Genomic DNA, 15,855 nt, shown 5'->3' on the forward strand with positions numbered 1-15,855 from the left:
TTCTGTTTCAGTTGTTCGGGTTGAACCTCCGCATCACTGAAATTCCCCTTCCAATTGAACTCTTCTAGGAATTGGTTGAATCTGTCAGAGAAAAAGCGCTCAAGTGAAATATCATCAGCGTGTCCATTCACTTACTCTACGCACTGTACCAAAGATAATTCTCCCACATACTTGTATTGGTGTTGAGTGGTTTGTTTATTTTTTGCCGCGATTATATTCTACGACCGATCGTCGCATTATTGCTGGCGGTAGTCTCACAATTTCTTGGACATCTTCTTGAGACGTTCTCGGTTTCCTCAAGTTCTAGGCCTAGATCTGGCTGTGTGTGACTGTGACGGATCGCGAGGTGCTGTTTGTGTTGCAAGGGACAGTGTGTGCGACATTTGTTGTGTATCTTTTCGGTGCTTTGGCTGTTGCCGCTTCAGATTTTGGGACAGTCATTCGATCGCGTTCAGGCAATTCTTCGTTGTTCTGTGAAAATTGTACAAATTCCCGAATCGCCAGGTAATGATTCTGTCAATAAAATCATAAAAGTGCGCAATAAATGCGGCGGAGGAGTGATAACGCGCGGCTCGATAGTGACGGTTGTGACCGATAGCGGGTCTGTGCGGCGGTGGCGACGGACGATACGGCAACGACACGTTAGTAACGACCAAGACGTCGAGGAGGTGATAAAAGATACCGGCGAGGACGACGACGGCGGCCGCGTGCGCGATAATGTGTAAAAATAAGAATAAGACCGTTTCCATTCTGTGCTCTAGTGTATTGAATGCCAGTATATAAATATTAAGGAGAATAAATAAAAAAAAGTTGGCAGATGATCCCCTGGAAAAGGCGCGGAGTGAGGAGAAAGTGTGAAGCGAAAAAGCAGTGAAAGAAGAAAGGAAGCGGGTAAAGACGTGCAATCGGGGCGCGAGTGCGACAAAGAAAACGCGATTTTGTTTACTATTTTTAGTGCAATAAAACACAGAAACGTTGGAAAATTCGGCGCGGAGTGAGGACTTTTCATCAATTTCATTCATTTATTTTTTATCTCATTGGATCGCGATCTTTTTTGATCAGTTTTATGTTGCGTTCATTTCGGAGATTTTGAATATTAATCATCACTACTATCAAGGACGGCCGAAACGGATCATTTTATTAGGGTGGTCAGTATTTTTTTCGTTTCTTATTTCGTTTATAAATATTTGTTTCATAATTACATATTACAAATAATGCAATTTTTATATATGGTATATGTGGCTATAAAAAGATTAACAAGCCGGAAACCGGAAGCTACACGCTTCAGGTACGAAAGGCTTGTTGTTTTCTTATGTGAGAATGGCTGCTTCTTGGCATTAGGCAGAAATTCAATTGTGTGCTTTTTTAAGACCTGCGTCAGGAATAGTCTGTATAATTCACGGGCATTACGGTCGGTTTTCACAAGAGTTGATTATTTTGCGCTAGTGTGGGAAGGATTGGAAGGGAAACTCCCCTCCCAACTCGCTCCCGCAAATCTCATCGAGAATTGGCTTATTAATGATATGAAAATATTAATTTTTAGAGCGGAAAGATGGCCACTGCGAATTTTTAGCGAGCTTAGAAAGATGACCTTTTTCTTCCTCCTCCAAGGGTGTAGTTAGAAAATCAATTTTTACCGCGACGGTATCAAAATACTCTTACTTGGATTTGCTATAATTTTTTTCAGCAGGCGACCGCCGCGATTTTCCAATGGAATTGGGGAGAACCGACCACCTTGCTTTAAAATTAAATGCTATCGGTATGAGATCTCATTGGTCCGATATTGAGGCGTTATAACCTTTTAAGGTGGGTTGACTGCCGTCATTCAAAGGGGTTAGAGAGGGGAAATCAGGAATAATCCTTTGCCGATGGCACTTAATATTTGTCTGTTTAGTTCACAACACACGCTTCGAACCATACTAACAGTGATTGATTTATAGTTCGCTATTTTGAGTACCTAATGTGAAAAACTGTTGCATTCTAATTGGAACTGCTTGTTGTTTTGGGAGTTTATTTTGCGAGTTTGCTTTGACTTTTAGTATGCTATGCTTTTCAATATGGTACTCACATCCTATGAAGTCTTTCGATGTAGCAGATTGACATAAAAAAGCAAATTTTGCATACTATCTATCAACGGCGCAACACCCGGTATCCTGCCTAGGCCTAGAAGGAAGGAAGGAAGGAACCCCAAACATTCCAGTTTTGTGCCGAAGTCCACCAGTTCAATATCCCTAAAAGTCATTGTTTCATCTTAGGGAGAACCTTTCACGACTTCGTTTTTTACCATAGGTACTGGCCTAATAGAGTTTTCGGGCTGGATCATCCACATCTATGCGGATTATCTAACCCCATAAGTTGCGTCGATACATAGTCTACATGATTGTCCATCTTTCTGTAGGGGGCGAAAAATTTTTCTCTCGAAAGTAGAAAAGAGGTCCCAAGGTTACCATCTTGGGTCTCCACGGAATATATGAGAACCCTCAAGATCATTGTCTTGTACAGTATTACTTTTCAAGCGAAACAGTTTTTGTAAGCTAAAATAGGCTCTATCCGCTGCCAACAACAGTGCACGAATTTCGTCGTAATAGCTGTTATCGGTTGTGATTCGACTCTATATTGGAGAAATCTTTAACGGTTTTAAAGTTGTACACTCTTTTACCTTTATTGTTTTCAGTTGACCAGTGCTATTTGATGTTGTTTGATGTTTATTTACCGTTAATTGGCTTGATAGGTTACATGAAGATTTAAGAACCTGTTAATCTCACTTGAACCAATCTAGTACTGAAAAAAAGGAAATATAATTTCAATATTTTTTTTGTCTTTTAAGGTTTTGTGTAAAAAAAACCTGATTTAAATTATTTCACTGTTTTTCTCCAAAACCGTTAAAAGGTGGAGTTTGAAGCAGGCTCCGCATACATGCAAAGGAGGGATGTACAATTTTTTTCCCACCTAATGTCTCTGTGTGGGGTATCAAAAGAAAAGTCTCGATTAATAATTTCACACGACGTAAATTGAAAAGTGGGTGAGTGCACACTTGAAGTGAGACAGGACTCATTTTCGGAAGCCACACAACTCAAAAATCTGAAAAATTCAAGGCAATTTGCTGACATAAAACTAGGTGGAGTTTGAAGGGGACCCGCAATAGATGCATAATATACAATTTCTTCTTCACCTACTGTTTCCGTGTGGGGTATCAAATGAAAGGTCTCGATAAGTACCTTCACAAGGAGTTTCGACGCAAATTGAAAAGTCGGTGAGATAACACTTATAGTGAGACTCATTTTCACAAACTACCCATATTACCAACCAATATTACCAACTTTTGGAAAATTTACCGGAAAACCCTCTTCAGTTCATCCCAGAAATACCAAGTATTGCACTAACATAGAAAGTAGTATCTCGGATAACTCTGCCACTGTTCACCAGTATTTGAGTTGTAGCAGCTCAAACTTATCAATTTCGCCCGAATTTACTGCATTCTAGGCTATGCAAATAAGATGTCAAGGAGAATAATTGACTTTCAAGTGAAATATTAGAGTCCCAGATATGAACAACCCATTTCTCCTTGGTGGAAAAGTGGGTGCTGTGAACGCTTACGCACACAATGAGTTACATCATTCTACGTCGAATTTAAGCTGGTCCTCTTACATGGAAAGGAGGGTATAATTTTTTTTCACCAAATGTAGTCATGTGGGGTATGAAATGGGGGTCTCGGTTAGTACTTTTCGAAGTTTTGATACTTGTTGGAAAGATAGAAAGTGCGGGGAGTCGAAAGAGATCTTTCACGGAAGCATTCTCAGAAACTACCCAACCCAAAAATGAGAAAAAAACAGGAGGTGGCCACTATATGCTGCCTAGGACAAACTAATACTCTCCATACCGATATCTGTTCAAATAAAGTTAACAACAGCAATATTATTAATAACAATAAATTAACTAATTATTAATAATAATTTTTGGTAATTAACTACAAACCTCCTTTAAGTTCATCCTAGAATCACGAAGCAGCAATGTAGGCTACTACATACAGCATAATCCTATCAAGTTTGGTGGAAATCGCACTATTACTAACAAAGTTATAATAATTCAAAGTTGTCGCTTCTGTGCAAATTCAAGACTATGAATGTCAGTAGCATGCGAAAGTGGATATTCTCACATAATATATGCATATACTACGTGCTACGGACTAATGTTTTTATGAAAGAAATACACAAAGCTTTTCATACCTGAACGGTTCAACTTCCGGTTTCCCGACTTCTTTATATATTCTCTAGGGGAACTTCTTCATATTTGGTAATAATGTTGAACTGCTATGTGAGGCGTTTAAAATTAGCTATAATCGATAGAGTATTCAGAGGAAATTGTTTGGAATATGGAGGCGACCAACCACAACAAGTGGTTCATCAATTAATGCTCAAGGTGTGACGACTGGTAACGAGGCATTATCTGTCTCATACATAAAAGGGGGATATCACGCAGTGCAGCAATTAGAGAGGTATCACATTACTGCGTACCATCTATAAAATATTATTCGTTATCTTGCTAGGCCAGATAGCCCTATATGCCCAGAACATCATTGGCCCATACCAAAGAGGCTTCACTCCAGGCAAATCAGCAATAGATCAATTTTATCTCTGCGGTAAGCGATGGAAAAACTGGTGCAATATGGACATCAGTTGTGCCATCTTTTCATCGATTTTAAAGCCGCCTATGATAGCATAGCCAGGGTAAAACTGTACATGGCCATGAGAGAATTCGGTATACCGCCGAAATTGATAAGACTGACTAGGCTGATCCTGACCAATGTGCGAGGCCAGATAAAAGTAGCAGAATCACTCTCGAGACCATTCGATATTCGATGCCCTATCATCCGTCCTTTTCAACCTGGCCCTCGAGAAAGTGATTCGCGATGCAGACGTAAACGCGAGAGGCACCATCCTCTTTAACTTCACCCAACTACTGGCCTACGCTGATGATATCGACATCATGGGAAGAACGACCCGGGATGTACAAACTGCCTTCATCCAGATCGAGCAGGCGGCGCGAGATCTTGGGCTGCACATCAATGGAGGCAAGACAAAATATATGGTGGCAACGTCAACACCAAAAACCAACCAACCAACAACATCAAACCGCACTGGTCAAACGGGAAGAATAAAGATAGGAGACTACAACTTTGAGACCGTTGGCAATTTCTCCTATCTAGGGTCGAACATCACAACCGATAACAGCTACGATGATGAAATCGGCGCACGGTGCTTGTCAGCCAACAGAGCCTATTTCAGCTTACAAAAACTGTTCCGCTCGAAACGTGTCACCATAGGGTCAAAGCTCTTACTGTACAAGTCAATGATCTTGCCAGCCCTCATGTACTCATCGGAGACTTGGGTACTTAGTAAGAAGAATTGCGAACTCTTGGGCGCGTTCGAGAGAAGAATCCTCTGAAGAATTTTTGGCCCTCTACATAAGGATGGACGATTCCGTAGCCTACATAACGACGAAATCTATGAGCGATACCATGACCGTCCGGTTGTGAAGAAAATCCGACTCAATAGGTTACGGTGGGCGGACCACCTAATCCGTATGGATGAGGATGATCCAGCCCGGAAAATCTATAAGGACAATATCTATGGTAGAAAAAGAAGACGAGGCAGACCCTGCCTGAGATGAAGCGATGGCGTAGTTCAGGACGCCAGATAGCTTTTAGAGATATCGAATTGGTGGATTTTGGAACAAAACCGGGATGTCGGGAGTTCCTTATTAAAGCAGGCCTAGACCGGATACCGGTTGTTGCACCGTTGACGATGATGATAAGTTTTATGTAGGAGTTTTGCCACATTTTCTTCTGACCTCTTAGTTGACTGGTGTGATAATGAGGTCAAACTTTTCAGATTTGAATTGTATTTTTGATATACTTAACTTCGGAGTGAGCAAGGGTCTTGGCATTCCAATGTTTTTTCTGAAATTTTCATTTACCTCGTTTTGTCGCATGTAGTATAGCCAGACCCCTATATTTTTGTATTGGGATGCATGAAACACAATGTATTTTGAATATTCTCTGGCGAGGAAAATTATTTACAGGTCAGCAACAAAGACAAAAACCCAAAAAGGAAAACAGAGGATTAGGCAAAGCGGCTTGGTGATATTGGTATTGAACTCGTGTGCATCATACCACCATACGTTCTAATAAACAATGTATACCTATCAAAGTATGAAAAAAAGTCACTCGTGCTGTTCTTTCAACCTATTTTGGATTCCATGATAACATTTCAATTTGTAGCTATGCATGTGCCAAAAAAGAGCAAGGTGGTGATTCTACTTTTCACCATGCACTGTTCGAAAAATTTTGCAGGCGAAGCCATTAAACCTCAAGCAATTTTTTACAAAGCAAATAAATCAGGTATCGATCGTATGGATCAAGTGACCACTCATTTCACATCAAAACGCTCAATAAGATGATGCACATTACTTTTCTTTTTATTTGTCCATTTTGCTTTACACGCTCGAACCCTGTGTGCTACCAGCAATCCAAAGTGCATTACATTTGCTTTAAGTGGACAAACCAGCATGTAGGAGTCAATTTCAATTTAAAATTACAATTATAATATAGATTGAAATAATGTAATGAATGGAGAAAAACTATTTTTCTTTAGTTCTAAATTTTAGTGTCTACTTAGAAAATATAGAAGGGCTTTGGTGGTGGTAGCCGGTAGTAAATTATTGGGAACGTCGACCAAGCACCCCGCAGAATCGAGCACGGATGGTTTGAATCTGTGCGAAAGTCCTAAGCCATGCAGGCAAGCGGTAAGGGGTTTAGGTACAATACCTGTAGTTGACAATATTATGGGCACTACGACCACCCTCTTGAGCCGAAATTTCTTTGCAGGCGCTCATAGTCCTTTTTATCCGCGTACTATGTCTTCTCAAGTAACAGCATGTCAGACTTGTTGTTAACTTCTGTTAACTTCTATCTAAGTAAAGAGTAACTAGGAATACCAACAAAACCAAAAGTATATAATATATGTATATAAATGCTTGTAAACACACAGGGGCCTGCCAAAACAAAGGTTATTAGTGCCAAACAGAAGGTTTAGTCTGGTCTGTACTTTTCTATTCCACAATTCGTTTTTAAAGTAATACCAGCGATTGATTTAATCTTCGGAACATTGTTTAGACTTTTGCATTACATTCTCTTGACTGCTGAAACACGTTCTCCATAGAGGTGTTTCGACTCGAATGAGGAGAAAGAGATCGCGAGGGGCCAATTTTCGGTTTCAAAAATCCACAGATACTGATGGCATTGTTCGATGGTGTGTTAATGTGGTACAAAATCCGCTCACGAATTGCAAATATTTCATAATGCCCAAATATTACTCCTTCACTGTCTGACCTTCTATGACAAAAACGTTTTTCCGACTGAAAACTACCTCAATTTTTCGTCTTGGCACTGTGTTGCTTAAGGAGATATAACGGGTTCAAATTTTACTTTATTTTTTGAGAAAGAGGGGAAGAGGATATCTTGATTGAAAGCATATATGCTGAAATTTTGAAATTTTGCAAACTGTTTTTGTTCCCTACAATTTTTAAATAAAACAACTTAAAAAAAAATTTGATGACAAGGGGCCACTAGAATATCTAAAAAAGTAAAGACCAACGATTATTTACCTGAAATAATAAAAAACTTGTTGTTTCTTTTACGTTGGTGTGGATATTTATTCTTGCAAATAGCAACATTTCGGGAACCACTTGTTCCTTTCATCAGTGCTAACTTGTTAGCAAGGATAAATATCCACACCAACGAAAAAAAAACAACAAATTTTTTATTATTTCAGGTAAAAACCGGGTTTTAATCAGGATGATATTCTCCACAGAATGATCTATAATAAAATTTTGTTTCAAAAAAAGTAAAATGGGGCCCTTTTTTTAAATTTTCCGATTTTGTTTCCCAAAAATTATACGCATACGCCTTGCGCTATAAGAAACTCCCATTCGTTGATTTACCGGAACAAATCGGATATTGCAAATTTCAAGCCATTGGCGTGAATTAGCAGATGCCTTTCTCCTTTACAACGGCTTCTATTTAGTATCCTGGTAACTATTAAAGGGCCAGCTAGGTTGCCTTGGCTGTCCTGAAATTCTTTTCCCTTCGACTAGTGGAATTCTCTCCATGGGTGGCTGGAAAAGGAAGTCACACCGGTGATGTTTTCCATACTGTCACCGCAGATTCCTGCAGATAAAACTTCCCTCGCTTCCTCAAATAAACGTTACAATTGCTGGCACCTCGGAATCGCTCCACGTTTTCTTTATACTGTGCAAAATTTGCATTGTGAAAAGTTAACAAAGCATGTTGCCTGCAGCAAGGTAATCCCTAAAATAAGCAAAAATGTGGATAAAGGAACATCTGCAAAAATGTGCCATACAGATGCCAGGCGCAATAGGTACTCAAACTTGCGTCGTCTAACTACCATCAAACTTGTAAATCGGCTGTGATTTGGGACAATTTGCAAATTGTACACCAAAAATTAAAGTAACTGGATGATTTCTAGAGAACTAGCCTAAATCATAAAATATTGAGGTAAAAATTAAAAATGTTTGATAGTTACGTCTCATTGAAATTTTCATTTCACATACGAGTATATATTTTGAATTGTTTGGTAGAATTTTTCCGGAATCGGCAATTTTCATCCCAACTATTCTTTTTTTCCCGGAATTCCAAAACAGTCGCCATTCACATTTCCGATGATATTTTTTTTGTAAATGTTTTCAAATTTTTAGTTGAAATTGAATGTAATATTGGGCAGGTAAAATAATATTGGGATTTTAGAAAATTTTACTTAATGTTTTTTTCCTTATTCATTCAATAACATTTGAAAGAAAATCGGTGAACAAATTACATTATAATACACACGAAACAAGAAGACTCGTCGTTGCATCTCCCAACCCAACCCTAAGGTCAAAATTTGTCAGCTCATTGTCTCCAGAATATCAAAAACCATCAGTTTTCGGAGGTATACACCCAATATCGCACCGAACAGAAGAAAAAATTGTGTCAGAAAGGTGGTGATCCCCGAAAGGACTAAAAGGTGCTAAAGTTGTCTATAAAAAATAGGCGAAGGTCTGGAAAGAAAATTGTAAAAGACTGGAAGGATGCAGGAGTGGGTATATCCCTTCGAAGTGTTAAACAGATATTTGCAGGGTTTCCCTGAACATTTGAAAATTTTTTTTGTGTACTTGTACCAAATACTGATTTCATATACATCTATCTATAATATATTCCATTTCAAAGGAAATCATGCTAAATCGCTCAGAAATACAGTTTAATAACCAAATTTTTCAGTTATTCTAATTTTTTGACGGTATACTGTACAAGCAATGGGTTAATTGGTTTATGGACATAAGGGCAGCAATGGTAGAATTACGACTTCTTTCCGAAACACGTAGTTGTGGGCACTATTCTGCTATATTCACTGTACTTGACTGATAGACATTTTCCGATTTTTTTTTCACTTTTTTTCGCTTTTACTACATAGTCAGCAATTTTTTTTGCAAATTTTTTTTTATTTAATAATTTATTCAAGTTTTGTTTTCAGAATCATCTCTCAAAGTTTCAAGTGGAAACTAGCAATATTTTGTTGAGTTTTTTTTATCGGTGCAAGCTAGAAAATTTCATACAAGTCATTACTAACAAAAAGACACAAAAAAACACATTTTTCATATGAATTGTATTTGTTTTTCCAGATAGTTTTGAAGATTGTTCGGCCATTTATTGTTCATTTGCTGAACTTAACAAATTTTGGATCGATTTTAACAATTTTTTATCAAAACGTTCGCAGCACTCGCCATTATAGTCCAACTAAAATTTCCGAGATTCGACCATATCAATTCCCTTTTCCGATATCTAAGTTTAAAAAAAATGGGGCAATTTTGAAATTTAATTTTATTAAAAAAATTTAATTTTAATAAAAAAAAAAACAAAAATGTTATTTCAGAAAATTTAAAAATACTCCACTAATTGAAAAGTGCCCTTTCCATAAATTCTATGTATGCATATAGTAGTTCGTGTTTAAGAAGAGACACTTTATTTTTTGGTTTCGTAGATATCTGGATGGTTTAGGGGATAGAGAATACAGTTGCGAATAAGCATCTGAAACAACTCAGGATAATATTTCTGGATACTGATCACATTATCGTTATGCTGCCGAAATGAAGTGGTCTAGTGCGTTTCAAAGTCAATTAGTTTTTTCGCTATCCTGATACCTTTGACAAGGAAATGGTTGAAGTGGTTATGTCTTAAGCTGAAGGTTCGGATCTTGTTTCCATTACGGATACTTTTGTGTTGCATCGCACACTGTAGACTTATCGTTGATGCACTACCAAAAAGGATGATAATGAAACCAGAAGTAATCTTAAGGAAACTGAAATAGCAAATAATAAAAATAAGAAGAGACTGTGGATGGCCTGCACTGCACAAAGCAGTGAACAGGAGACAATATATAAGTATGTATTTAGAGAGCCCTCCCTTATTTTAATGTCAATTTTGAGGATAATCTAAGCTCTTTCATTTGATGGTTATCTAATGGCATTTTTTTTTTGTTGAAACGCAGACACTCGTGCAAGGTTAACACTCTCAATCTTGAAATATATTATAATCTATTAAGGGTACTATGGATTATCTGGGTATCTAAAAATGAATCCTGTTGAAAACATTTCCATAAGAATACCAGAGAATCCTTGAAACTCGTCGGTACACAGCTTCCGGTTCTCGATTTAATTAGAATTCTAATTTTTTTTTCAATGAAAGGGCCAAAACTATAAATAGTTTAAATCAACTTGGCTACTGTTCCATTTCAACGAACACTTTCTCGGACAATTCCTCGAAATCTGAAATTTATGTGCATATATCCGAAGATCGTATACATATGTAAGTGGTTTAAGCTCGCAATCTATACTGGAAATGAAGAGTAGAGCTATACTGAACATATGCGTATTTTATGCTTCTAAAATGGGTACCTCTGAAACTGTCTATGTAAATATTACTTTTATGGGGGAATAAACTTGAAAAAATAGTGGAAGTGGGGAAATCAGGATAAAATGAATTGTTAGAAGATTGTCTTCTTCACATTGGAGGAATCATGTAGTATTTATTCTTCCAATCAAAATGTAGTATTTACTGAGTTAATTGTTTGGATGGGAGAAGACGAAACAAATTAGACACAGGATGAATTCGTTAATATATAGTAAAATATTCAATTATTGGCCCCATTTTTAAGTTTACTAATTAATGTCTTGACTAACTGCTTTGAAATTGCAATAATTGCAGCGACAATCAATTCGAAACAAACATTCAACTGATCAATTTAAAATTGAAACTGAATCGCAGCGAGGATTCGCAATGCCAATAAAAATTCACTCAAAATACTAAAGAACAACTTTCCATTCATTGATCGCGAAAATTGGTTTCTTCAATTCGCCCATCTGTGTGTGCAAAATGCAAGAAAAACGAGTTTCGCATTGGTTCAGCTGAGATTCTAGTCATTCTGGTAGTTTCTCGCCTCACGGTGGTGGCCCGTTCAAGCGTGGGCGATAGCAACAAAATTTTTCTCGATCGACATCAAAACTAGATTTGCCAATTACTCGCCATACGTTTTGCTTATGGTTTCAGTTTGTTTGCCTGATGAAATTGCAACCTGATGCCAGACCATCTCGATCAGGCTTGGAAAATTCGAAAGAAAATCTCCGTTGAGGCTATCATGAGAATTGCGTAAAACTGCATGTCGGGATAGGATATAAACGGCCATCGTTTTAAATATTATTTTTGAAACAACTGTGAAATACTTGAATAATTTTAAGGAGATAAAGATAGTCCTACACAAGTCCGTTGCGGCTTTTTCAGTTTTCAAAGTGAATGGGTTTGATTTGCCTTGACAATATGTGCTGAGTGGAGCCACTCAGTTGCAATTTTGTTTGACAAAAATTTTTCTCAAGTGGCAACACATGCCACTTATGTAGTTACGGTAACGGTTTTCAGTCATCAACAGGTCATTTGGAATACATGTATGTAAATATACGACAAATATCATTTGGGACGAGAAGTTAAACTCTTTGTGAGACCAGTTCAATAGTTTCCTAACGAATTTTCAAAAATTGTGTTCATAAGTTTAGTTCTGAATGGAACGTTTCATACCATCCTTAAAACTATGCAATCTACGAGTCGATCAATACTGGCCTTTGCCTAATAGGCGTTCTGCAAGTAATTATTATGTTCTACTTTTCATTTGCTTCTTGTGCTATTGCCAAAATAACAGTCTGGTTGACCTTAAAGTTGTTTCATTAATGAAATGAGCGAAATCTGCATAGTGTTGAGTCATTATTTTGGTCGCCATAATTTACTTTCAAGAAGAACAGGTAATTGCATTGGAAATTGCTACTAATCGTTGTGGGTGTCTGACTTTGTCGAACCATGGCTAATTAAATTACCAAAAGTATTTGGTCGCATATGTGCGGTGTTGTTTGGTTGTCTTTAAACGCACCAAAAGAAAACAAGCAAAGAAATTAGATGCGTTACGTAATGCTAAATACTAACTGAACTCTAATTGGGTATTTTTGCAAGAATTTGGGAAAACAGCTATTAATGAAAGACGGTTCTGCTTAAAAAGTTGTTTTGGAATGATAAGATTTTTAAAACTCTTGTCTGGATCGAAGGATTCAGATTTGAACCTGGAATTCAGTTCACTTTTCGTAACTATTTTTTAAATTTTGCATTGGCCCTTCAAGGTATAGCTACTTCCATACCACCTACTGAAAATGAACAGGGTGGTCTATTTACTTCTCACTTCTCATATTTGGATCCAAAAATAGATTGCCATAAAACTAACATCCCAGTTGTAGATAAAGTATCTTCATAAAATAGTACAAAATACGAGCGTTTCCATTATTTCGAAAATGAACATCACTCATAGATCTATTCACGCCAAACTGGCTTTTTGCCAATTTTTATTTCGCTAAAGTATTTATTAAGCCATTTTAAGATGACTTAACTTACAATGTTAACAAATTAGATAGTGTAATTTGCACGAACAACTTTGAAAGAAGTTTTCCTATCAGCTGCATTTGAAAACATATGTATGTATTCATGTTCTGCATATATGTTTGAAAATAGTTTATTTTTTTATTGCTCCGATATGGTATCTCAGTTAATTTCAGATGTGTATGTGTTTCTTCAAAGTTCAAAGTCACAAGACTTCGTTAATCTCTGTAGTTGATAAGCAAACAAGACTTTATGCAGCAAAAAAAAAATTAAATTAAACGCGAAATTATGCGAAATACAAATTTTATCTATTTGATATGAAAGCATAACAGTCCAATTTGGACGGAGAAACCATGATAATGCTGGACTATTTATGATTAAAATTCTAATGACTTGATGATCAAACTATTTTTAATTAGTACATAACCTAATAGTATGTTGTAGGTTTTTATTAGGTGACTTATAACGAAATGATAAATGCAGACTATTTCTACATTAGCAGCTTCTAGATAAGTTGCACCGCATGAATTTTTGGAATTGATTTCGATTTTATTTCATTCAGGAGTTTCATCAATTTTGTAAGAATTTAATTTTAAAATGAACTATTATTTCCTTTTTGAGGTTTTGTGTAAAACAAAACCGTATTAAATTCGTTTTATCCTCCCACGCATTCCTGTCCAAAACGATTACACCTATCGACTCGAAATTCGTTAAAAAAAGGGGACTTTGAACAACCATGCTTGTATCGAATGCCATCATACATATAAAAGGGAGGAATAATTCTTTCTTCGCTAAATGTACCTATGTGAAAGAGGTTCTGATTTGTACTTCTTGATTTAGGATTTAGTTTTGATCCTTCTAGTATAAAGAAGGGCGGTGGGGGAGGGTGTATGGGGGGTTAAAAGGCGCATACGTAGACGCCTCAAAATAACTTTCATCCTCTTGTCGAATTTGCGGCACTCTACGGCACGCAAAATAATTATCCTCAAGTTAAAGCTGAAAAAAAAATGTTTTAATGTACTTCAGCGTAGCTAAGGAATGACGTACGAATGTTTATTTAAAGTTGCTCAATTTCCATCAAAAAAATAACTTTGACGGGTTAATAAAAATAGTTGAAATGGATTTATCAAGAATTTCCCATGTTATTCTTTTTAAAAGTTTGTTGTGAAGATGTGGTTAAATTTTCAAGTAAACATATTAAAAATTTTTACTAAAAAATGATGTTACGAGAAAAATGTATTTAAAAACGCCATAGTCATTGAAAAAATGTTTGGGGCGTTAAAGCAGGAACTCGAAATTCTATCGAAAAATTGTTTTTTTTTTCTAAATGGCAATGGAAAAAACAATTTTTTTTTCTACAGTGGCTTTACTCCCTCAATACTCCCACGGGGGTCTGGGTCGTACGTTGATGAAGTTCTTCGCTCAAGAATATGCTGGGTGAAAATACTCCAATGAAGGAAGGTTTGGAGATTTCGAGTGTAACTGGTCGTTACCTTCCATATGCTGCTTTTGTATAAAACATTAGCACGGAACAGGCTCATGTTCGGGGTATTGATGTTGGCATTGTCATAGTTGCGTGTCCCGATTTTGGACAAAACAGGGAAACCTAGGGCAGTTAATATGTCAAGTTTGTCAGAAACCACACTTCATATATGTGTGAATTGATCAATGCCTTAAGTGCTCTGCTCATTAATACAGATAGGTGGTCAGATGAGATGGCGTAGTAACGGTGCATGGGGAATGATGCTATGATTCACTGAACCTGTCCACGTCTTCCGAATAAGGAAGTGTGTGAAGGTTGGTAATAGAATGCAACCTGGCTGATTCCACTTTGGACTCCAAACTCTTGGTGTAGTATATTACATTTTACATATATCCCTCTGAATGATAGCTGCCACTTGTCAATTCTTTCGTGATATAATGTAGGTTGTTGAAATTGTTATAATTTGTGCCTTGCGCCAATTTCTATTTCCTTGAGCAGGAAAATAGTAAATTTTATTTTATCGCGCTATACAGACTTGCTACGATATTGGTTGTTGAGCGCGTCCAGTTCGCCACCACTAGCAGTGATCAACAAAGCCTTCAATCCTTCGATCTCATAGTGACAACCCTTAGACAACTTTTAACTTCAGGTAACCCCAGAAAAAAATTCAAAAGATTAAAGATCGTGCATAAAGATGATCAGGTTCACCAAGAGGTTTGGTCTAAAATGTTTGAGCAGGGTAGTGTTGACGAACTTAATACTGAAGGCTCACTTCAATCACTTTTTCTTGTTTGTGCCTTTCCTCTTAATCTCCCCACCCACAAAGAAATCGCAAAATGCGAAAAGGCATTCAATAATAACGATACATATTGTAATGAAGACGAAATGCTCTTTGCGTCTTTATAAAAAAATCATAGCAAGACGAAACTTTTCTTCTTTGCTAGGACGTTTTAAAATTTAAAATTTGTTCAATAGTCAAACTTCTGTTAAGTTTTTCAGTAAGGCAGATTCTGCGAACAGGTTTTGTCTCAGTTTAAGTCTGTTACTTTAAACTGATTTCTCTCCTTTTCAAGTGACCTTAAGACTGTAACTATGATTCATGAAGTACTAACCTATGATTCACTTCACTGCATGTGCGAGAGTTTAAAACTCTGACGTCCCCACTAAATTCCATGTTAATAATTCAATAGTTTTATTTTATAGAAAATCTTAAATATATATATATAATATCTAAAGTTACCGAGCAGTACTGAATTGGAGAATCTTAACAGATCTCTAAAGTTAAGATTTGTATTTTCAAATGTATTTAGAAAATTCAAAATTTCAAAATAGGCCGAAAATTCGA

At 36.8% G+C, this 15,855-nt stretch overlaps 1 protein-coding gene across 1 annotated transcript in view; it reads left to right on the forward strand.

The window, feature by feature from the left end:
- Positions 1–242: 242 nt before the first annotated feature.
- LOC119656637 (ETS-like protein pointed) overlaps positions 243–15,855 on the forward strand; it is a 320,431-nt gene continuing 304,818 nt past the window's right edge. The window contains exon 1 of the mRNA XM_038063077.1: positions 243–1,148. The gene's annotated coding sequence lies outside the window, so the exon portion shown is untranslated. The remainder of the gene's footprint in view (positions 1,149–15,855) is intronic.

This window comes from Hermetia illucens, chromosome 5 (assembly GCF_905115235.1).
Source record: "Hermetia illucens chromosome 5, iHerIll2.2.curated.20191125, whole genome shotgun sequence".
Taxonomy (NCBI): Eukaryota; Metazoa; Arthropoda; class Insecta; order Diptera; family Stratiomyidae; genus Hermetia; species Hermetia illucens.